At 43.6% G+C, this 26,159-nt stretch overlaps 1 protein-coding gene across 3 annotated transcripts in view; it reads right to left on the bottom strand.

The window, feature by feature from the left end:
- The window catches only part of LOC112250060 (tyrosine-protein kinase Fyn), a 75,791-nt gene that overhangs the window by 41,665 nt on the left and 7,967 nt on the right, over positions 1-26,159 (bottom strand). For 2 of the 3 annotated variants that reach the window (XM_042321609.1, XM_042321611.1), the window contains exon 2: positions 18,971-19,038. The gene's annotated coding sequence lies outside the window, so the exon portion shown is untranslated. Of the gene's footprint in view, positions 1-18,330; positions 18,428-18,970; positions 19,039-26,159 lie in introns of all 3 variants that reach the window. The other variant, XM_042321610.1, reaches the window with a different exon arrangement.

The raw sequence follows: 26,159 nt of genomic DNA, 5'->3' as shown, positions 1-26,159 counted from the left end.
AAACTCCTAAATGTTAACCAGGAACATATTCCAGTCTGTGCTAGTGAAACAGTCCTGTATCTTAGAATCCGCTTCATTGGACCACTTGAGCGCATCACTGGTACTTCTAGTGTGAGTTTTTACTTGTAAGCAGGAATGAAGGAAGATAGAGTTATGGTCAGATTTGCCAAAGGGAGGGTGAGGGAGAGCGTTGTATGCGATTCTGTGCATGGAGTATAGAGCATTGATTTGTGGTGAAAAACATAGATGAAAACTTGGTAAATAGTATGGTCTGCAGGTCATCATGAGGTATTCAAAAATGAAAGACAACCTTAACAGTAGAGATCGCACACCAGCTTTTGTTCATAAACAGACACACTCCTACCCCCTTCGATGCATGGAAAACCCAGCAAGATGTATATTATCCATGTCCTTGTACAGCCACAACTACGAGAAACATAGAATATTGCAGTTTTTCAGGTCCCATTGATAAGATAGTCTCAAACGGAGCTCGTCCAGTTTGTTCTCTAGTGACTGCCAATAGAACAGAGGGAAGAGGCGTTTTATTTGCTCGTCAGGATGCCGGCTTGTCTGCCTCTCTTGTGCCGTCGCTTCCTCGAATTGAATCCCGGAGAATTAGGGCCTGGTCCGGACTAAGCTGAACATCCAGAGCTGTCGACTCATTGAAGTAGAAACTGTCATCCAAACTGTTCTGATGTCCAGAAGCTGTTTTCAGTCATAGGAAATTATGGCGGAGACATTATGTACAAACAAGTTAAGATCAGTGTAGAAAACACAAAATTGGTCAGGAGCCTGTAAAACAGCTGTTATCTACTGCCGTCCCATCTAAGATCCCTCCCAATGTCAGTGGCCTTGAGCAGAGCATGGGGTTGCCTCAAGCAGATAAATTATGTATACGGAACAAAAATATAAACGCAACATGCAACAATTTCAAAGATTTTACTGAGGTACAGTTCATATGAGGAAATCACTCAATTGAAATAAATGCAATAGGCCCTAATCTAGGAATTTCACATGACTGGAAATACAGATATGCATCTGTTGGTCACAGATACTTTACCTTAAAAAAACGTAGGGGTGTGGATCAGGAAACCAGTCATTATCTGGTGTGACCACCATTTTCCTCATGCAGTGCGACACATCCCCTTCGCATAGAGTTGATCATGCTGTTGATTGTGGCCTGTAGAGTGTTGTCCCACTTCTCTTCAATGGCTGTGTGAAGTTGCTGGACTTTGGCAGGAACTGGAACACACTGTCGTACACGTCAATCCAGAGCATCCCAAACATGCTCAATGGGTGACACGTCTGGTGAGTACAGTATGCAGGCCATGGAAGAACTGGGACATTTTCAGCTTCCAGGAAGCTGAAACATGAGGTGATGGAGGCGTATGAATGGCACAACAATGTGCCTCAGGATCTCGTCACGGTATCTCTGTGCATTCAAATTGCCATTGATAAAATGCAATTGTGTTTGTTGTCCGTAGCTTATTCTTGCCCATACCATAACGCCTACGCCACCATGGGCCACTCTGTTCACAACGTTGACCTCAGCAAACCGCACGCCCACACGACGCCATACACACTGACTGCCATCTGCCCGGTACAGTTGAAACTGGGATTAATCCGTGAAGTGCACACTTCTCCAGCCTGCCAGTGGTCATCGAAGGTGAGCATTTGCCCAATGAAGTCGATTACGACGCCAAACTGCAGTCAGGTCAAGACCCTGGTGATGACAATGAGCACGCAGATGGAAATTCTTCGCTTGTGCAAAGCCACAGTTTCTTCAGCTGTCCGGGTGGCTGGTCTCAGACAATCCCACAGGCGAAGAAGCTGGATGTGGAGGTCCTGGGCTGGCGTGGTTACACATGGTCTGCGGTTGTGAGGCAGGTTGGATGAACTGCTAAATTTTTCTAAACGATGATGGAGGCGGCTTATGGTAAAGAAATTAACATTCAATTATCTGGCAAAAGGTCTGGTGGAATATCCTGCAGTCAGCATTCCAATGGGACACTCCCACAAAACTTGACACATCTGTGGCATTGTGTTGTGTGACAAAACTGCACATTTTAGTGGCCTTTTATTAACCCCAGCACAAGGAGCACTTGTGTAATGATCATGCTGTTTAATCAGCTTCTTGATATGCCACACCTGTCAAGTTGATGGATTATCTTGGCAAAGGAGAACTGCTCACGAACAGGGATGTAAACAAATGTGTGCACAACATTTGAGAGCAAGAAGCTTTTTGTGCGTATGGAACATTTCTGGGATCTTTTATTTCAGCACCTAAAACATTGGACCATCTCTTTACAAGTTGCATTTATATTTTTGTTCAGTGTATATATAAGAAAAATATTTTTACTTTTATTAACTTTTATTATGCCCAGCTCTGGAGGCCCCTTGATTTGTATTTTAGCTAAACCTTACACTAACCTTAACCCTTTTCCTAACCTTAACATATTTATCCTACTGCATAAGTTCTCCTAACCTGCTACGAAAAGTAAATTCTGACAAAAGCTGTATCCAGTCTAGCTAAAAACTTTTCAGTTCATCGTTTGCTGGTATCGGGTCCTGTGTGCTCTGGCATTACTGACTCAAATGAACGAAATAAGTTGAAAGTATTGTTATTTTGACTGAACAAGTCGAAAAGATCTGAGTCAGTAAAAAAAGAGCAGAACTTTCCATCACTACTGCACAAGTTGTTGAAGGTAAGTGCAACACTCTGCCCCCCATAAGCTAGCAAGCTACCTTGGTGGTTAACACAGAAATACAAACAGCGTGAAGGCTATCTCACAGCAGCATCACAACTTTACAAGTTTGCTTGAGCAGGATGCGGTTAACCATCATGTGGGCTTCCAAGTGTAAAGTTTCCAATTACTCTGCTGCCGAGAATAACGTTTTGACTGTAGGCGAGGATGAGAGTGCAGAGTTTTAGCTTAACGCTATGGTTAGAGAATAGAAACCCCACAGTCAGACAGTGAAAACAGGAACTAACTACTTCCATTCACTGCTTCCATATGTAGGAGGACAGATTATTTTCCTGAGCGGATGTTCAGGGGGCCGGAACATAGTTATAAATAATTTGTAGACTGCAAATTGACCGCAAGAAGCCCAAACAGATATAATATTTAACAAAAACAGAATAATTTTAAATGTTGATTTCATTGGGATACGATAACATATTCCACTGTATTTATGTGTGGGAATACTTGGAAACACATTTTCTCAATTACAATCACTTTGAGCTGATTTCCTGGTGATTTTTATGTCTAACAACAAGAGGTGGGTAAAATCACCCACGGGCCGGCTATTGGGGAGCCATGGTCTATGACCTGCTACATCACATGCATACTTCATATCAGGATGAATGAATGGCCCAGATATAGCCTGGCTATAGCAGCATTAAGTCTTACCAACACCATCACCAGCTCCAACACCACCAGCAGCAGCAGCAGAGCACTGTAATAGCCAGCCATCCCTGATGCACAGCCACCCATCACAGACCAACAGAGTGATCTGTCACTTCAGACCCGTTGCTAGGTTACTGACATTCCTCGACACACAGAGTACTATCGGCCATTTTGCTGCTGGCCAGGAGAGCTTTTCAGGTCTGGGGAGTGTCAACTATAGAGGGAAAAGGATACAGGAGTATATGACTAGGCTTGAGAGAAAGGGATAAGTGTGTGAGCCGTGTATGTGTGTGTATGTGTGTGTGCGCAAGGGACACTGGGTGGCTTCAGGACGCCTGCTGGCCCTCAACAGAGTTAGAGAGAGAGAGAGTGAGAGCGTGAGAGAGTGAGTAGAAAGAGAGCGAGAGAGAGTGAGAGAGTGAGAGAGTGAGTAGAGAGAGAGAAAGCGAGAGAGATATAAAAATCACCAGGAAATCAGCTCAAAGTGATTGTAATTGATAAAATCTGTTCCCAAGTATTCCCACACATAAATACAGTGGTATATGTGATCATATCCCAATGAAATCAAGGATAGACAGAGATAGAGAGAGGGAGTGTGCATATTACCATGGTGGCCCATTGCGCCAGTCATTAGTTATCCCTGGGTACAGACAGTGAACCCCCTGTACTGGCAGCCAGCTAGACAATACAGGCCCATGTTCAGAGTGGATTGGAGACGCCGCAGCTACAACATGATTGCTGCACCTGTGCCCCCGCACATTGACTCTGTACCAGTACCCCCTGTATATAGCCTCACTAGTATTATTTTACTGCTGCTCTTTAATTATTTGTTATTTTTATTTTATTTAACTATATTTACTTAACACTTATTTTTCTTGAAACTGCATTGTTGGTTAAGGGCTTGTAAGTAAGCATTTCACTCTAAGGTCTACACCTGTTGCAGTCGACGCATGTGACAAAGTGCATTCGGAAAAACCATCAAGTGCTATGATGAAACTGGCTCTCATGAGGACCGCCACATGAAAGGAAGACCCAGAGTCACTTCTGCTGCGGAGGATAAGTTCATTAGAGTTACCAGCCTCAGAAATTGCAGCCCAAATAAATGCTTCACAGATTTCAAGTAACAGACACATATCAACATCAACTGTTCAGAGGAGACCATGAATTATTGTATACATTATTTTTATTTAACATTTATTTAACTAGGCAAGTCAGTTAACAACAAATGTTTATTTACAATGATGGCCTACCAAAAGGCCTCCTGTGGGGACGGGGGCTGGGATAAAAAAATAAATATAGGACAAAATCAGGCCTTCATGGTCGAATTGCTGCAAAGAAACCACTACTAAAGGACACCAATAAGAAGAAGAGACTTGCTTGGGCCAAGATAAACATGAGCAATGTACATTCGATTTTTGGAAATCTGTCCCCGGTCTGATGAGTCCAAATTTGAGATTTTTGGATCCAACCACTGTGTCTTTGAGACGCAGAGTAGGTAAACGGATGATCTCCGCATGTGTGGTTCCCACTTCCCACCGTAAAGCATGGAGGAGGATGTGTAATGTTGTGGGGGAGTTTTGCTGGTGAAACTGTTAGTGATTTATTTTGAATTCAAGGCACAGAATGCTACTACAGCTGGTTTGTGCTTAGCGGGACTATAATTTGTTTTTCAACAGGACTATGACCCAAAACACAACTCCAAGCTGTGTAAGGGCTATTTGACCAAGGAGAGTGATGGAGTGCGGCATCAGATTCCTTGGCCTCCACAATCACTCGACCTCAACCCAATTGAGATGGTTTGGGATAAGTTGGACAGCAGAGTGAAGGAAAAGCAGCCAACAAGTGCTCAGCATATGTGGGAACTCCTTCAAGACTTTGGAAAAGCATTCCAGGTGAAGCTGGTTGAGAGATTGCCAAGAGTGTTTTAAGCTGTCATCAAGGCAAAGGGTGGCTACTTTGAAGAATCTCAAGGATAAAATATATTTTGATTTGTTTAACAATTTTGGTTACAAAATTATTCCATATGTGTTATTTTATAGTTTTGATGTCTTCACTATTATTCTACAATGTAGAAAATAGTCAAAATAAAGAAAAACCCTTGAATGAGTAGGTGTCCAAACTTTTGACTGGTACTGTATATATATTTGCGATTGCTCGATGTAAAAAATCTTGCTCGACCAACAACCTATCGACCGAACAATCGACCAGTTGACTAAATGGGGTCAGCCCTAGGAAGGTGTTTCTAATTTGTACACTAAGTGTATACATGATCAATGGTGTGAACTGGTGCAGAACTGAACAGGAACTGTCCACGTCATTACTGTTCTGTTAACTGGAGAAGCCTGTTCTATCATCAGTTGGTGTGGTAGGCAGTGTCTACTGAACCAGCAACGCCAATTGGTTAACTCGGTCTATATGGAACACGGTTACTCTAATAGGATTACTCTGAATGTTCCCACATTCATTTTCATTTCTGACCAACACTCTGTTAACACCCTGAGAAAGATGGTACATTAAGATATTTTGCCAACCCACAGCCAATGCTCCACTTGCTCTCTTTTGCACCTGAGCATACAGTAGTCACTAGAGATAAATATGTTGTTCAGAATGGTTTGATCTGATTTGGCTCAAAGGATCTTTCGCCTCACATTTCTCAAGGCTTTTCGCATTGCTTACTGGGTGGTTTCCATTAGGATCAATCAACAGATAATGTATGAATACCTCAAAGAGATGCAGTACCACAGCGCAGTACAGTAGTATTTTTGCTTATGTTGCAGTACCGCTGTGTTGACAACTTCCTGAGTAACTACAAACAGAGAGTGAGACTGAGAGCTTATGAAATTCCATGTAATGGAGAACTAACGAAATGAGAATGATTTCATAGCAGAAACGAAATTAAAGCTTAGATGTCAGCTGGTAAATTACTGTCACAGATGTATTGTACATGAGAGGTTCCAGCCTTAAATTCATGACAGCAGGGGGTAGGGTGCATTTAAAAGAAGAAAAAGTGCTCTTAATATCCTTTCCCCATCCAGATCGGCCAACTGTGGGAGTTAAAACCCAACCTCATAGACCTACTATCCCAGCCCAGGCTGAAGCACTGCCACGTGGCCAACACCATGCCCACTCTGTGCCAACACCATGCCCACTCTGTGCCAACACCCTGCCCACTCTGTGCCAATACCATGCCCACTCTGTGACAACACCATGCCCACTCTGTGCCAACACCATGCCCACTCTGTGCCAACACCCTGCCCACTCTGTGCCAACACTGCACCCACTTAGCCACACAAGCTCTGCCAGCACGTTTATATGGAAGCCTATTGCCGACAATCACCCAAATAGCCATTCTTATAGGTTTGCATCCCAAATAGCACCCTATTACCTTAATAGTGCAATCATTTCGACCAGAGCCCTATGGAACCTGGTCCAAAGTAGTGCACTATATAGGCCGTATTACAAGAAACAGGGAGGCATTTGTGACACAGGCATATACATTTCTTTCTCTTGTGTATAAAAGGAGTTATTCCCGGCGCCAACATTAGGTAATAAAGAAACTCTATGATGAATAAGGAGGAGGAACTGGATATGAACCCCCTGATGAAGTCTGGCTGCAGGTTCCTCTTTCATGTTTCCTCAATCACTAGATGATGGGTCAACCTCAGTCAGATCTCATTCATCTTGTTTATGACATGTACATGTGTGTCCTGAATAGGTCAGTGATTTGGGTTCCCCCCTTTATGGTACAGTACACATGCCTATTCCCTCCTCTCCCTCTGAAACACCTGTCTCTCTCAATGCCCTAAATCAGTTTAGAGTTCAGATGTGCCACTCCACTTTCACCTGACACAACACTGGTGCAGCAGCAGCAGCATAACAGTAGGCTAGTGAACCCACTGGGACTGTTCATTATACGCCTGTGGCTAGTAGCTAAAAGATATTGGCCCCAGAGCGGCCATATGTCCAGAGCCCAACAGTTGTCTCCCTCCATTATAATTAAAAGGACATCGCCATTGTCAACAAACCAAACCCCCAACAAGTGGAGTGGTGCTTATGTAAGCGTATGAACAGCATGGGGTCCGCCTGGAGCAGAGGAAGCAAACAGAACATCAAAGAGCTCCTCCTACTCTAGCACTACACTACACCATGCTAGGTCTGGGCACTGTTTAATGGGACTGACCAGCATGTCCACAACATTCACTAGATGAATTCCAAATTTCACCCTCCGCCCTGCAGAGAAGGAAGGCTGTACTGTAGATCAAGTGTATGGCTAGCTACATGAATCATCTGCAGCATTAATATCAGAGATTTGGTCTGATGTTTTGCAAAACATTTTTTTTTTATTGAATCAGACTTGAGTTAAATTTGAGTTCACTAGCAAAAGCATTCTGAATGGGTCTCAACCCCTGATACAGAGGGAATTAAAGGTTCTTTGTGTCAGCGGCCATCTTGACTGGGTTGAGATTTGGCAAATTTGCATCCCAGCGACAGATGTTCCATAAAGGAGTGTCCAACGCAGCACGGTCATGTGAAACAGACCATTGTCACCTTCCACCCAAGTCCATAATATGCCCATCTATGTGTGAAGCCTTTATTTGGCCTGGTCCAGATGTCCTCCAGTGATTCTTTTTACTTTCACTGTTGAAAAGCGATATCCCAAGTATAAATACAGTAAAGTACACACACTAAAGAGTAAAAAAATATTTTTGAGCAAAATAGTATTTTTTTTGACACAACTGCAACTTCAAGGAGTAGGGAGTTCAAGGAGTTGGTCTGATGAGAATCGGTGATGTCATCGGCCTCCCCCTTGCTGAAGAACAATAGAGGATCAATAGAGAACAAACATTGCTCTTCTATCGCACGTGCAATGATGTCCGAGGGGAAAAAACTGTGGTCGCTGTTTGCAGTAACTTCTTTGCTGTTGTAATATTGCAAACGGAAGTGGCCCTTTCACCATTAAGGATTACAGCTTTAAGTAAGGTTGAAAGGTGTTAAATTGGGTGAAAAGGAGACTGGAGTGCCACTTCAAGGCTTTTTCAGCTCCTCTCACAACATACCTGTCACACCGCTCAACAGGGGGAGCAGTAAGTCTAACCTTAACAATGAAGAAAAGGCAGCATTCATTGACTCTGGGGTCTCTGATTCTTGCGTCAATGCCTTTTCATATTGGCCAATAAAATCTGCACAGAGTGACGCTCAGGTCAGCTCAACTCCACTTGTAATGAGCACATTGTGTTCAGTAAGGCAATATGGCCACCTGAAGCCTACAGCCCTCCCTCTCATACATATAAACTAACAACCCATAGTGTGACGTGTCCCCATCAGTCAGAGAGGTCACACAATTATTGAGGGTTAACATTTGCCAAAGTGCAATTCGCGGGAAAACACCGTTGTAAACAGCGCACCTGGGATAACGCCGTTGTAAACAGCGCACCTGGGATAACGCCGTTGTAAACAGCACACCTGGGATAACACCGTTGTAAACAGTGCACCTGGGATAACACCGTTGTAAACAGCACACCTGGGATAACACCGTTGTAAACAGTGCACCTGGGATAACACCGTTGTAAACAGCACACCTGGGATAACACCGTTGTAAACAGCACACCTGGGATAACACCGTTGTAAACAGTGCACCTGGGATAACACCGTTGTAAACAGCACACCTGGGATAACACCGTTGTAAACAGCACACCTGGGATAACACTGTTGTAAACAGCACACCTGGGATAACACCGTTGTAAACAGCGCACCTGGGATAACACCGTTGTAAACAGCGCACCTGGGATAACACCGTTGTAAACAGCACACCTGGGATAACACTGTTGTAAACAGCACACCTGGGATAACACCGTTGTAAACAGCGCACCTGGGATAACACCGTTGTAAACAGCACACCTGGGATAACACTGTTGTAAACAGCACAACTGGGATAACACCGTTGTAAACAGCGCACCTGGGATAACACCGTTGTAAACAGTGCACCTGGGATAACACCGTTGTAAACAGCACACCTGGGATAACACTGTTGTAAACAGCACACCTGGGATAACACCGTTGTAAACAGCACACCTGGGATAACACCGTTGTAAACAGCGCACCTGGGATAACACCGTTGTAAACAGCGCACCTGGGATAACACCGTTGTAAACAGTGCACCTGGGATAACACCGTTGTAAACAGCGCACCTGGGATAACTCCGTTGTAAACAGCACACCTGGGATAACACCGTTGTAAACAGCGCACCTGGGATAACACCGTTGTGAACAGCACACCTGGAATAACTCCGTTGTAAACAGCACACCTGGGATAACACCGTTGTAAACAGCGCACCAGGGATAACTCCGTTGTAAACAGCATACCTGGGATAACACCGTTGTAAACAGTGCACCTGGGATAACACCGTTGTAAACAGCACACCTGGGATAACACCGTTGTAAACAGTGCACCTGGGATAACACCGTTGTAAACAGCGCACCTGGGATAACTCCGTTGTAAACAGCACACCTGGGATAACACCGTTGTAAACAGCGCACCTGGGATAACACCGTTGTAAACAGCACACCTGGAATAACTCCGTTGTAAACAGCATACCTGGGATAACACCGTTGTAAACAGTGCACCTGGGATAACACTGTTGTAAACAGCACACCTGGGATAACACCGTTGTAAACAGCGCACCTGGGATAACTCCGTTGTAAACAGCATACCTGGGATAACACCGTTGTAAACAGTGCACCTGGGATAACACCGTTGTAAACAGCACACCTGGGATAACACCGTTGTAAACAGTGCACCTGGGATAACACCGTTGTAAACAGCGCACCTGGGATAACTCCGTTGTAAACAGCACACCTGGGATAACACCGTTGTAAACAGCGCACCTGGGATAACACCGTTGTAAACAGCGCACCTGGGATAACACCTTGTTGTAAACAGCGCACCTGGGATAACACCGTTGTAAACAGCACACCTGGGATAACACCGTTGTAAACAGTGCACCTGGGATAACACCGTTGTAAACAGCACACCTGGGATAACACCGTTGTAAACAGCGCACTTGGGATAACACTGTTGTAAACAGTGCACCTGGGATAACTCCATTGTAAACAGCACACCTGGGATAACACCGTTGTAAACAGCGCACCTGGGATAACACCGTTGTAAACAGTGCACCTGGGATAACACCGTTGTAAACAGCGCACCTGGGATAACACCGTTGTAAACAGCACACCTGGGATAACACCGTTGTAAACAGCACACCTGGGATAACGCCGTTGTAAACAGTGCACCTAGGATAAGACCGTTGTAAACAGTGCACCTGGGATAACACCGTTGTAAACAGTGCACCTGGTATAACACCGTTGTAAACAATGCACCTGGGATAACACCGTTGTAAACAGTGCACCTAGGATAAGACCGTTGTAAACAGTGCACCTGGGATAACACCGTTGTAAACAGTGCACCTAGGATAAGACCGTTGTAAACAGTGCACCTGGGATAACACCGTTGTAAACAGTGCACCTGGGATAACACCGTTGTAAACAGTGCACCTGGGATAACACTGTTGTAAACAGTGCACCTGATAGCGGTTCCCTGTTAGAAACTTATAAAGAGGGGGAATCTAAAGATGCAACAACTAGCATAGGTTGCTAATATGACTAGGACTGTGCCTTTTGCTTCTGGACAACGAAATAAAAAATATATGAATACCAATAGAACGGGAGAGAAAACGCGTAGCGGTGGTTCCTATAGGGAAGTAACTAAAAATACACTTGCCAAAATTACATAATTACTCCTGTCTTTACATAAATTAATAAAATGATTTTTAATACTTGACTTAGCCACAGAGGAATCGAGAACCATAAGCTACTTTAAAAGATAGCTGTGGATTGTATCAAATCGCAAGGTCATAGGCCTATGACTATTTGGGAAACCTGCAATTTAGGCAGCGCACGTGGCAATAGGCCTAGCTGATTATTGAGTTGCGGATGTCAGTGAAAAGCATCTAAAATATGTATGAAGATAACGTGTCTCGAGTATAATTGAAACTGTTGAGACAAGAATAAGGGGAGGTTTCACCTGTCTTTGTGCTTGTCCCCCCCAGGTGTCGCCCATATTCCTCATTATCCCCAGTGTATTTATACCTGTGTTCTCTGTTTGTCTGTTGCCAGTTCATTTGTTTCGTCAAGCCTACCAGTGTTTTTTCCCGTGCTCCTGTCTGTCTCTAGTTCATGTTTTCTAGCTTTCCTGGTTTTTGACCATTCTGACCATTTAGTATGGTCAGGGCGTGAGTTGGGGTGGGCAGTCTATGTTTGTTTTTCTATGTTTGGTTTCTGTTTCGGCCTAGTATGGTTCTCAATCAGAGGCAGGTGTCGTTAGTTGTCTCTGATTGAGAATCATGCTTAGGTAGCCTGGGTTTCACTGTTGGTTTGTGGGTGTTTGTTTCCATGTGTGTGTGTTTGTCGCCACACGGTACTGTTTCGGTTTCGTTCATGTTCACATTTATTGTTTTGTATTGTATAGTGTTCAGTTTATTTATTAAAGTAATCATCATGTAAAGACATAGTAATCAACACTTACCACGCTGCATCTTGGTCCGATCGTTACTCCTCTTCAGAGATCTGCCGTTACAAACCTGCTACACTTGTGAGAAACAAGTTTTGGTTTAACCATCATTTACGAGATTTGTCATTTTTTTCATTGTCTTTTGTGTGGAGTGCTCCATGTGGGCAATGGACATGTGTCTGGTTTCTCTGTCCTGATAATGTTGAGGGAGCATGCTCACCTGAGCACATATAGAGTACCTGGCCTACTTTGCGGAAATGTACGAAGTGTTTTTTTTTTTTACATCTTTTGCGAATTATTGTATATAAAAACTAAAGTTCCTCACAGTATGCTATTTGAAAAATCTTCTCTGTGTGAAGGGTTTCATATGGAACTAAAAAGGGTTCTACCTGGAACCAAAAATGGTTCTTCAAAGGGTTCTCCTGTGGGGACAGCCGAAGAACCCTTTTAGGTTCTGGATAGCACTTTTTTTCTAAGAGTGTACTGCTGCATTGGTTTATCGGCTATGAGTTCCATCTGCTCATTTCTTTAGCCGCCAATGGATCACTGTGTATCAATGTGTCCATATCGCAGAGGCTGGTGTTCTCGCATTAGTTGACTTTTAACTTCTAGATTTTATGATTAACCACATGACAATGATTTTGAGAAACAACAACTTTATTATTGAAATGTAACTGTCCCCCACAAAAATGCACATATGATTTGCCTGCTTTGAAGCAAGGTAAGACATGCCTTATAATATGAAATAAAGCATGCAGGTTTCCAACAACAATGCTTACTGCCTCCAGCTCACAAAGTGGTGTGTGATGCGCTGATAGCCTATTGCCTGTACTTGAATGGTGAATGGGAAGCGCGCTTCAATTACCAGCTGAGAAAATAAAAATAGTAGCCATTTTTAATCATGCACCAAAACAACCAGCTGAAGAGCTGCAGGAGAAATCCTGCTCAAAATAGTCTCTGTATGCTGTGCACGAGTGACAGTTGTGTTGGATAAATCAGATACATGATGACTAACAAAAACATACACAGGCCAATTTAATTCCACTAAATTATGCAAATTAACCTATAGCATGAGGGTCAAATGTAAACTCAGCAAAAACAGAAACGCCCTCTCACTGGCAACTGTGTTTATTTTCAGCAAACTTAACATGTGTAAATATTTGTATGAATATAACAAGATTCAACAACTGAGATATAAACTGAACAAGTTCCACAGACATGTGACTAACAGAAATGTAATAATGTGTCCCTGAACAAAGGAGGGGGGGGAATCAAAATCAAAAGTTACAGTCAGTATCTGGTGTGGCCACAAGCTGCATTAAGTACTGCAGTGCATCTCCTCCTCATGGACTGCACCAGATTGCCCGTTCTTGCTGTGAGATGTTACCCCACTCTTCCACCAAGGCACCTGTAAGTTCCCGGACATTTCTGGGGGGAATGGCCCTAGCCCTCACCCTCCGATCCAACAGGTCCCAGACGTGCTCAATGGGAATGAGATCCGGGCTCTTCACTGGCCATGGCAGAACACTGACATTTCTGTCTTGCAGGAAATCACACACAGAACGAGCAGTATGGCTGGTGGTATTGTTATGCTGGAGGGTCTTGTCAGGATGAGCCAGCAGGAAGGGTACCACATGAGAGAGGAGGTTGTCTTCCCTGTAACGCACAGCATTGAGATTGCCTGCAAGGACAACAAGCTCAGTCCGATGATGCTGTGACACACCGTCCCAGACCATGGCGGACCCACCACCTCCAAATCGATCCCACTACAGAGTACAGGCCTCAGTGCAACGCTCATTCCTTCGACGATAAACGTGAATCTGACCATCACACCTGGTGAGACAAAACTACGACATGGCAGTGCCAGTCCTGTCTGGTCCAGCGACGGAGGGTTTGTGCCCATAGACAACGTTGTTGCGGGTCATGTCTGGTGAGGACCTGCCTAAAAACAGGCCTACAAGCCCTCAGTCCAGGGATTGTGCGTTCCTGGTGTAACTTGTACAGTTGTTGTTGCCATCCTGTACCTGTCCCGCAGGCGTGATGTTCGGATGTACCGATCCTGTGCAGATGTTGTTACACGTGGTCTGCCACTGTGAGGACGATCAGCTGTCCGTCCTGTCTCCCTGTAGCGCTGACTTAGGCGTCTCACAGTACGGACATTGCAATTTATTGCCCTGGCCACATCTGCAGTCCTCATGCCTCCTTGCAGCATGCCTAAGGCACGTTCACGCAGATGAGCAGGGACCCTGGGCATCATTCTTTTGGTGTTTTTCAGAGTCAGAAAGGCCTCTTTAGTGTCTTACGTTTTCATAACTGTGACCTTAATTGCCTACCATCTGTAAGTTAGTGTCTTAACGACCATTCCACAGGTGCGTGTTCATTCATTGCTTATGGTTCATTGAACAAGCATGGGAAACAGTGTTTAAACCCTCTACAATGAAGATCTGAGAAGTTATTTGGATTTTTACAAATTATCTTCGAAAGACAGGTCCTGAAAAAGGTATGTTTCTTTTTTTGCTGAGTTTATTTCCTTCGACTGGTATTTCCATTAATTAATAAAAAGCATTATTTGGCAATAGGATTTAATTTTTGGGGTCATTTTGCCCGGCAACAGTTTTATAAAAATCCAGAAATCCCTCACACACACACACACACACACACACACACACACACACACACGCACACGCACACACACAAAGATGTGGGGGCTGCTCCTCATCACAGTCAGCATCTAAGTGCAGCAACAGAGACCGTTCCTAAACTCTAAACCATGTTAACTTCAAACAGACAAATCCAGAGAAAACAGAGACACACAGCATAAATAACCAAGTTCCCTTGGAGCCTAACACACATGCCCTGCACATGTGTGCGTGTTTGTGTGTATACGTGTGTATGTGTATGTGTGTATGTGTATATGCGTGTGTGTATGCGTGTGCATGTGTGTGTGTATATGCATGTGTGTGTGTGTGTGTGCGTGTGTGTGTGTGTGCTCCTCCAGCAGACCTGCCTCCACCAAATAAGATGGATAGACTGAGGAAAAGTAAAGAGGTTGAATGAGTCAGAGATCATTAAGCTGCCTCTGCTAAACTCCTCTCCTTCTCCCTCTTTCTTCTCTTTCATCCGCAGAGAGAGAGAGAAAGAGAGAGAGAGACAGAGTGACGTCTCATGTTTCTTTAACACCGCTGCACCTCGACAGAGCGATGCAACTAGAAGGAGATAAGCTTTAAACGTCAGCACACCGACGTCATTGTAAATAAGAATTTGTTCTTAACTGACTTGTCTAGTTAAATAAAGGTTAAAAATTAAAAATGTGGATATAAAATGTCAACAAATGAGCCAACATAATGGAGTGCAGCTAAAATAGGTTAGCAGTTACCACCACAGCCCAGCCTGCTGTGTCTCAGGCTAATCTGATTTACAGTCAACCACAGTGAAACAACAACCATTTGAGGGTTACTCTGACAATTCAGAAACATTGTTCCAAGCTCACACCACAGCTATTCATTGAGGGTGAAATAAAGGGGTGTGAGAAAGTAACTAATTAAAACAGATAATTGATACTCATCGTTAAGGGCCTAAAGACATAGTGATGCAATTATGAAAAACCAAGCATACTGAAGAACAGTGTTCAGTTAGGTTCGTCATTAGTTGACAAGGTACAAATCTGTCGTTCTGCCCCTGAACAAGGCAGTTAACCCACTGTTCCTAGGCCGACATTGAAAATAAGAATTTGGTCTTAACTGACTTGCCTAGTTAAATAAAGGTGAAATAAAAAATAAAAAATGAGACCATGAAAAAGACACAAGAAAAGAAAACGAGGGGGAAATATGGGAGGTCTTCACATGGAACAACCTCACTGGAATGACTGACTCATTTTCAGCTCTCACTAACCATCACATACACACACGACACCCACCATAAACTCCCACTGTCTATCGTTCCACTGACAGTGTGCCAGTGAGAGTGACTTTGTAGCTCTCTACGTTCAGCCACAGCAGCCATGATGTCACCACTGCAGAGCTGCTGATGACTCCAGCATGTCATGACTCACCAGGCAGACAGGCACCACTACTTCATACACACCATCTGTTTCCCAAATGACACCCTATTCCCTACATAGTGCACACCTTTTGACCACTATGTAGGAAATAAGGTGCTATTTGGGACGTAGACACTCTCCAGAGCCTGAGTCACAGGGTTGGCCCGCCATGTTGCCTTGTTTCTCTCCACAAATTCAACACAGACCACAAGTGTTACAGTCACATCCACACAGAACTCTCTCTGCTTCATCGACTCCATTACAAACCATCTGCCATGGCTCAACCAGATCATGGTTACTGTAGATGTATGAGAGAGAGCATACATACCGTATATAACAGAACAGAGGCATACAGCTGTGCATCTGCCTGCATGATGTATGCAAATGCTATGCCTGTTGAATACTCAGCTGGCTCCATGGAAGCTTCAAGCTGGTTCTTGGAAGAAGAAACCCTTGTGCATCAACCGGTTTCCACTCTGCCAAGTGGAAACCGGTTGCCCCCAAAAAAGCTTCCTTTCTATTTATAGCCTGTTGTATTGTTGCTTCGGACTGGCCGGCGGGGTTCCTACCACAATCCATCCCCTTTGTCTGCCTGCTTGCCTATGCTGCGCTCCTCAGTCTTCACACAGGAAGAAGAAACTGCAGAGTGCAGGTTTTGTGACAGGGCCAAAGCATGGCTCAAGCACTATGCTGATTGCTCTATGCTGACTTTCACAAAACAAGTGAGCTCACTGCAAAGCAGAAGAAAGCCACTTCGTTGTGGTCACTATTTAGTGCACAATCAAAATTAGTGAACACTATAGGATGCCAATCACTTCGTTGTGGTCACTATTTAGTGCACTATGAAAAGTAGTGAACACTATAGGATGCCAATTGGGATGCAACCATAGACTTGCCTCAGGAGGAAAGAACAGAGTGCTGTTAGATGTTGATAAGTAATTTAGCATCGAAGTCACTGTCTGGTCCTCCGTGACAGGAACCGCCCAGCATGCAAAGACAAGGATTATGATCAAATAGAAAACATGTCACTAGTGAAGAAGAAACAGAAAGACAGTGAGAAAGCTGGATGGATAACTGCTCAGAACAGTTGCATGTACAGTTGAAGTCGGAAGTTTACATACACCTTAGCCAAAAAACTTAGTTTTTCACAATTCCTGACATTTAATCCTAGTAAATATTCCCTGTTTTAGGTCAGTTAGGATCACCACTTTATTTTAAGAATGTGAAATGTCAGAATAATAGTAGAGAGAATGATTTATTTCAGCTTTTATTTCTTTCATCACATTCCCAGTGGGTCAGAAGATTACATACACTCAATTAGTATTTGGTAGCATTGCCTTTAAATTGTTTAACTTGGGTCAAATGTTTCATGTAGCCTTCCACAAGCTTCCCACAATAAATTGGGTGAATTTTATCCCTTTCCTCCTGACAGAGCTGGTGTAACTGAGTCAGGTTTCTAGGCCTCCTTGTTAGCACACACTTTTTTAGTTCTGCCCACAAATGTTCTATAGAATTGAGGCCTGGGCTTTGTGATGGCTACTCCAATACCTTGACTTTGTTCTCATTAAGCCATTTTTCCACAACTTTTGAAGTATGCTTGGGGTCATTGTCCATTTGGAAGACCCATTTGCGACCAAGCTTTAACTTCCTGACTGATGTCTTGAGATATTACTTTAATATATCCACATCATTTTCCTCCCTCATGATGTCATCAGAACAGAGGACATTTCTCCAAAAAGTATGATCTTTGTCCCCATGTGCAGTTGCAAACCAAGTCTGGCTTTTTATGGCGGTTTTGGAGCCATGGCTTCTTCCTTGCTGAGTGGTCTTTCAGGTTATGTCGATATAGGACTCGTTTTACTGTGGATATAGATACTTTTGTACCTGTTTCCTCCAGCATCTTCACAAGGTCCTTTGCTGTTGTTCTGGGATTGATTTGCACTTTTCGCACCAAAGTGTGTTCATCAATAGGAGACAGAATTAGCCTATCAGAAACTTCTAAAGCCATGACATAATTTTCTGGAATTTTCCAAGGTTTCCAAGGCACAGTCAACTTAGTGTATGTAAACTTCTGACCCACTGGAATTGTGATACAGTAAATTATAAGTGAAATAATCACAATCTCATAATGTCATGCACAAAGTAGATGTCCTAACCGACTTGCCAAAACTATAGTTTGTTAACAAGAAATTTGTGGAGTGGTTGAAAAATGAGTTTTAATGACTCCAACTTAAGTGTATGTAAACTTCCAACTTCAACTGTATAAAGACAGTAAGAACACATATATGTGCACTCTGTGACACCAGGTGAACCTACTGGTAGGGTGATTTTCTGGGCTGACCTGCACAGAGCTTTAGCTTCCAGCATGGAGAAAGGGAGAGAGAGAGAGACAGAGAGAGAAAGTGAGAGAGGACTGTGGGAGGGAGAGCGAGAGAAGAGAGAGAGCGACAGAGAGATCCCATTAAGTCAAGCCAAAACATCCTATGCCTTTTTCACCCCACACAGCCCAGACAGTGAGAGAGTGACACAATTGGGACACTACTGAATATTCTCTTCCTGACTTGGTCACCTGAGATTTGAGCTATTGTAGGGGCACTAGGGCCCTGCTGCCTAGCTGGGAGACACTTATTGTACAGGAGAAACAACAAACACACATTTGCTATGAGCGCTCTTTGTAACATCCTACTTGTAGAGGTAGAAAAGAAAGACAGTGTAGCTGTGGACAGCAGGAGTGCCTGTAGCACAAACTCCAAACCAGCAGTGGCCAGCTGGTGTGTGTGTGTGTGTGTGTGTGTGTGTGTGTGTGTGTGTGTGTGTGTGTGTGTGTGTGTGTGTGTGTGTGTGTGTGTGTGTGTGTGTGTGTGTGTGTGTGTGTGTGTGTGTGTGTGTGTGTGTGTGTGAGCCCGTCTGCTGTGTGAGCTGTAATTATTGTGGCAGGCAGCACTGAGGTACGTACCTCTGGTTTCAGTGTATCAGGATCTTTATTTGCTCCACATTGCTTTGTGTACTGCGAAAACAGAGGCCCTGTGGGGAGAAAAAAACATTTCATTATTAATTTATAGTGTTCAATAAAACATGACTATCAACTGTGTGTGCCAGCCAATTTTCATTTACTGTAAGCGTCACTCCAAAAATGGGTCTTGCAATTTCATTTTCCGCCCCAGCCCCAGACCTGGCCCTCAGAGCTAATGCCTTGGGAAGTTGTGACAGGCTGTGCTCTGTTGAACCGTGACCTCAATATCTGTCCATTAGTAAACAACAGGTTGCAGCGTGGGACACAATCTAGGTGCCAGGCTTAATAAAAAAAAATCTGTCTGTATGATGGCCTCATTTCTCTCTGTATATTACCTGTACCAGGTAAATGGATTTGGGGGGCTTAATTCATTCAATGTTCTGAGCTGAAATAGTATTACCTAAAATAGCTTGAATGAGAGTGTTTTTCATCAAGTATCCTTCAATCAAGAGCCTCATACAGGTGTTACAGAGCTTTGCCTCCTGATACTTGGAATAACTACAGACGATATGCATGAGGCAAAGTGTGCTTTAAGCAATTATTTCCCTATTTACTGAGTGACTTTCAACAACTTAAGTATCTAGTAATCCTTCATCCAGCAAGTGTAAATATTGGCTTCATAACAGAGTCCACTACAGCCGTTCAGTAGAAATCACAGCAATAATTGATAAAAGCACTCCAAAAACATAAAGCTGCAACAATGAATTCAAACTGAGATGGCAAGGTTTGAAGAACCACTGCACAACTAAAAGTGATGCTTCAAAACGTTTGTATAATTTCAGCCAGTAGTTTTGAAAGTGGTGCTCACGAGCCAAATTAGGTCCCCGTTCTCTCTGTACTTACGTCATCCAATTGTGTACTACGTCACCCCCCTACCCCCCCAAAAAAGAAACGTGTAATGATATGTTATGAATCCAATTCGTACAATATGTTTGTATGAATTTGTTGTGCATAAGATCCTAATTAAACATCTACTACTGGCAAATAAAACAGCTGAACTTGCACACAAATCAATCTCCACCTAAAACAGCACACAACAAATGCTCCATGCCCTGCCAGCACTTTGAAACGAGGAGACACTAATGTTTCACAGTGGAGTCATCGTGCCCATAGCGACAGGGGTTAGCTACATGGTGAATTGACTAAATGTACTTTATCTACGACAGAATCCGATTTTCCACAGACAAAATCTGTTATAACTCATTGCACACAAAGTCGACTACTGAGCAGAGCTGTTCATCAAATGCATGTATTTCTATCTGAATCTGTTAACTGTTTATGACTTTGTTGTAACCCGTATAAGAATAAGCATGAGATAATATTTAGTCTTCTAGTTTGGTCTTGTGTGTAATTCTCCAGTTTGTATAGTCTAAATATTCTGGCGGTCAAATCAAATCGTACTTGTCACATGCTTGGTAAACAACCGGTGTAGACTAACAGTGAAATGCTCACAGGCCCTTCCCAACAATGCAGAGAGAAACAATAGAAATAATAGAAAAATAATATCACAAGGAATAAAAACACAATGAGTAAGATTCACTTGGATATATGCACGGGGTCCCAGTACTGAGTGTATATGCAGGGGTACGAGGCAACTGAGGCAGTCATTATGTAGCTTGCACATAGAAATTGACTTGAATCGCAACCCCCATTTTGTACTACAAATACTGTAGACACAGGGTTTTTCTAATGAAAACTCACAATCAGACTAAATGGAATATATCTTGATTTAGATACTGAGGCCAGAGGAAATTGGTGGGTAAGATATATGAGAGGTAGTTTCAGTAGTTGATTACCTCTCTCTGACTGAGGCTGGTCAGACAGATAGACAGAAAACAGAGAATGGGCCAGTAGAGACAAGCAATAATCAAGTTTGACATTCTCCCTCCTTCAGACTTTCCTTGACCCATTGTTTTCTACTGTTGTTCTGGATGATGCATGACATCACATATTGGAGCCATCCTGTTATAGTGTAGAAATCGCAGGCAGATGGCTGAGATAGCTATTAATAGGCTGGTATACAATATAAAGGATAAAATGGCATGCAAATGTAAAAGGATATAACTTTGGCAAAACCTGCAAACAATTAAAAGTCTCATTTTGAGACAAAGGGACAAAAAAAAGCAAGTACCCTCATTCAGAAGTATTCTCCTCTGCCAGACACCACTCTAAAAATGACTTTTTTTTTCAAATTGAGAGGTATGCTGAGCTATCCTATTTTGGGCGTATATCTGGATGAAACTGAGAGCGAGTCCCAAAAATACACTGCTCTATGTGTGGAAGTAAAACGTGATTTTCAGCACCCGACACCAGCAGAAGGTTGTCATTTAGCCATTCCTCATGTCTGTGTCCACTCTGTGGTCTCTCTCTCTCTTTCTCTCTCTCTCCATTCTACCCTCCCTCCCTCCCTCTGTCTTTTGCTTCGTCTCTGTCTGTCTGGGCACTGGGCAGCCATGGCGACGAGCTCCCAGCAGGCCGTGCTCTCTGAGTGAGTGAAGCTGCAGTCCAGGGACCAGGGGCAGAGCAGAGCTGGCTCTCTTTTCATCCCCAGCCCCTCCAATAAAACATAATGGCACTGGGGCTGAGGCCTGCGGGGGGAGTCATTCAGCCACACACAGATCACATGACTGCCATGGCACAACGAGCTCAGTCATTCTTACTGTCGCTCTTTACTGGGCCAGATGAGTGGAGAGCAGAGCACAAAGCTAGGGCTGATAGACTGGCTCCCCAGAGGGGGAGTAGCTCTCCATGCACAGCCTGCTGGGTAGGCACTAAGCGGGGGCACGCCATATGCCGCCTGAGGGAGAGTAGCCACAGCCCTGGCCGATCTCATACGCCTACATCTACCATCTCTAACCCACACCAAGTTAATTTCAGGGCTTATCTCTAAAGGCCAAGGGACTAGTCACAATGCCATTTCAATAGCAGCAGTATCTAACGTAAACCCTGTGCAATAATTGCATGTCTTGCATAGACATAATAATCACACAGCAGTATCTCAGATATGGTATTGTCACTAAACACGAGAAAAGACCACCACTCCTCAGCCAGCCCCCACTACACAGACAGGGCTTTGGTTGACAGCTCAGGATTGTATATGAGCAGACAGCCTTCACACAGAGGCTCTCTGTGGGTGTCCCAAATGCCTCCCTATTCCTTAAATAGTGCACTACTTTTGACCAGAGCCATTGGGGCAGTAGTGCACTATATAGGGAATGTGGTGCCATTTGGGACTCAGTATCTGACTGACAGAGCCAGGGTGGATTAACATGGACCAACATCCTCACTGTAAATATCTGCTCTGGCTCCATGGATGATGTGTATGGGCAGGATGCCTCAAATGTACAGTGCAGGAGTTCACCAACATAGTGGAGGCAATGGATAACAATGAATGAAAGGTTAGAGTTGAATGGCATATTGGATGAAGACTCACTGTATCCTACTACAATGAGACCTCACATTAACCTAGACCAGGGGACCTTTGCAAATGTCAACACTGAATACACAACACAATTATGAGAAAATTAGATTCCTTCAAAATAACTTGCAGAGGAAGCATGTGTGAAATAAACCCCTAGCATGTGTGAAATAAACCCCTATTACATAGAGCTCTGTTGCTGCTCTCCCACTACACTAATTAAAGATAAATAAATTTCATTAACAATGGCCCCTTTGATGTTTATCAGGGCTTCCTAAAAGGTCAATCTCTATAATTTGGTCAATATTGCTTTATCCCCTGGCAATGAGGGGGAATTTGAATGGGGCATACTGAGGAACTAGGCCTGGTGTGCCAGCCAGGAGGCCTTCGTGATTCCAGGATGAGCAAACGTCTCCTTTGTCAGCCCCCCAGCCAGCAGCAGCTGCATCAGCATAGCAGAAAAATGACACTGTAGAGAGGCAACAGAGAGGAGCAGGGAGCATGGCTGGCAGACAGGCACCACTCAGAATCAACTTTATTAGCCAAATACATTTGCATGCACAGGAATTTAACTCTGTGAAGTGGTGCTGCCACAATAAACAGGATATATAGACAACATATGTAGACTCAGAGTTTACACTCAGAGACACAGTATAACTGCTACCTGTTATACCATTTTACTATTCTACTGTAAACCAGTATACAGTAGAAGAGTACTGTACTGTACAGTATTATTGGAGTGATACAGTATGGAGGGCAGACAGGCACTGCTAAGACACTGTATAGCTGACTGCAATGCAGCTGTCTGCCATACAGTTCTGCTGTACTACTACTGTATATCACAACTTATGATGAAATGGGAGAGTATTGCTTCATATTACTGCAGTCCAATGGGTAGGCCTAAAAGGCTATCTGCTTATATCACAATCGTACCTGGTTAACTAGCCTATATCTTGGTTGAAAATCTGCTCAAATGTGGCATGAACAACATTCTCACTGAAATTCATAAATGCATAATGTCTTCTTTGTAATGCAATGTACCATTTCTTTTTATTACAGCAGTAGTAGTTGCTTAGTAGTTGCTTTTGTTCTGTAAAATCTTTTCATTCTCCTATTGGGGAGAGCACCAGCACATGATTCATACTTTATTCTGGCGAGGAAAATGCATTAAACTACTCAAATGTTCACCACTTATCAGTGTTTAAAGGCAGACTCGGCGAAATGATGTTGCTACGAGCAGCACTGAAGACATTGAGATGAGCGAGACGCAACGCTTCGCTCTCACACATTCGCACACAGTAATTTGCGCATGTGCACGGATTCGCTTCAGGCTTTAACAGCGTGGTAGCCACGGGACCAAAACAGCCGAGATGTTGAGCCTCGCGCTTCAACACTCTTAGTTCTTACGCAAATTGAACCACTGTACTGTTTACTTCCTGCATCTATGCCATATCGCTGAGTCTACCTTTAAAGTTATGAAAAAACATTGAGTCCTCCTCGAGTCATATACATATCACAACGTACGCAATCACCCAATCTCACCACGTTATACTAATATTATTTCATATGCAAAATCTTTGGGGATCGATGGAGGGAGGGAGGGAGTGACCGAGAGAAAACGACCTGCCATTCAACAAAGAATGAAGCGCAACAATATAGTACAGTATCCTTGAAAATCCACGTTCGGCATCGCCGACCTTCTAGCTGCTGCCGAATCTACTGCTGGCAAATGCCCTTCACTCATCAACCCCGGACTTGTCTCTTCATCATTACACTCACCTGGTTCCAATCCCCAGTCTATCACTGTATATATACTCTCTCTGCCATTTGTTTTTTGTTGGTCATTGTACATGTTACTTGTTTTCTCCTACTATTTCATGAGTACTTTATATTTCGCACTTTGGGTTCGCCCTGTGCCTTTATGTTTATGTAGATATATTTTGAGCAAAACAGCGTTTGGGTTTCGTACCGCTTTGTTCTATTGTGCTTAAATAAATCCAGTAGTTCTAAAACTGCGACTGCCTACTCCTCTTTACACCTGTGACACATAGTGTCTGCAGGTTTTTGTTTTTTCCTTTCAATTAAGACCTATACAACCAGTCGAGGGGAGCTCTTTCCTAATTAGTGACCTTCATTCATCAATCAAGTACAAGGGAGGAGCGAAAACGTGCAGACACTGCCCTCGTGGAATGAGTTTGACACGTGACCTAGATCATAGTATGGAGATTTAGCATGTTCTGCAGACAGCAGCATATGGCAGACATCTGTAAGAGAACTCTACTATTGCTGCCTCAGTACGTGTGCATTGGTAAGAATATGTGGGTTGGTGGTTGGTAGAATCCATGTACTTATTTAGCAATGTAGTTTTAAATATAGTCTTGTCTGTTTGCACAGAAGAGTGCCATTACACTGCAAAGCTCCTGAATACTGGCCTTTATTGAAGATCAATGGTACATTGGAGTTCCGAGATTAAATGTAGGAGAAGCCCTGCTTCTGTGCTGATGCTCTCAACCACGCACACACAGGTAGAAGTGATGTGTGTGTTGATAAGGAGAGTGTGTGATACAATCTGCCTCTGGATCTGGGGACTTGATGTTAGACAAACAGTTGCAGCTAATTGAATTCCTTTGAAGGAATATTCCCAAGATGGCCATCTCTATAGGCCTGAGGCAACCTTGTTTTGACAGGCTTTCATGCAAGCATATTAGTTTCACACATCATTTAATCCCATGATATTGCTGCAACAATGGCCAAGCGGCAGTGATTTTGGGGTGGAGTCTACGAGATTTATAAAAGTGAACACACAGGCCTTTCACTTTCATAGCACTAAAGTGAAAATGCTACAGCACAAACACAAAGATGCTTGGGTGATTCACCTGGAGGGAAAATATGATTGCTTAGCTTCACATGTCAACATAAACTCAGCAAAAAAAAGAAATGTCCCATTTTCAGGACCTGTCTTTCAAAGATAATTTGTAAAAATCCAAATAACTTCACAGATCTTCATTGTAAAGGGTTTAAACACTGTTTCCCATGCTTGTTCAATGAACCATAAACAATTAATGAACATGCACCTGTGGAATTGTCGTTAAGACACTAACAGCTTACAGATGGTAGGCAATTAAGGTCACAGTTATGAAAACTTAGGACACTAAAAAGGCCTTTCTACTGACTCTGAAAAACACCAAAAGAATGATGCCCAGGGTCCCTGCTCATCTGCGTGAACGTGCCTTAGGCATGCTGCAAGGAGGCATGAGGTCTGCAGATGTGGCCAGGGCAATAAATTGCAATGTCCGTACTGTGAGACGCCTAAGACAGCGCTACAGGGAGACAGGATGGACAGCTGATCGTCCTCTCAGTGGCAGACCACATGTAACAACACCTGCACAGGAAGGGTACATCTGAACATCACACCTGTTGGACAGGTACAGGATGGCAACAACAACTGCCCGAGTTACACCAGGAACGCACAATCCCTCCATCAGTGCTCAGACTGTCCGCAATAGGCTGAGAGAAGCTGGATTGAGGGCTTGTAGGCCTGTTGTAAGGCAGGTCCTCACTAGACATCACCGGCAACAACATCGCCTATAGGCACAAACCCACCGTCGCCGGACCAGACAGGACTGGAAAAAAGTGATCTTCACTGACGAGTGGCGGTTTTGTCTCACCAGGGGTGATGGTCGGATTCGCGTTTATCGTCGAAGCAATGAGCGT

This window comes from Oncorhynchus tshawytscha, linkage group LG05, assembly GCF_018296145.1.
Source record: "Oncorhynchus tshawytscha isolate Ot180627B linkage group LG05, Otsh_v2.0, whole genome shotgun sequence".
In the NCBI taxonomy this organism is placed as follows: Eukaryota; Metazoa; Chordata; class Actinopteri; order Salmoniformes; family Salmonidae; genus Oncorhynchus; species Oncorhynchus tshawytscha.
This window is presented reverse-complemented; position numbering and strand designations above follow the sequence as displayed.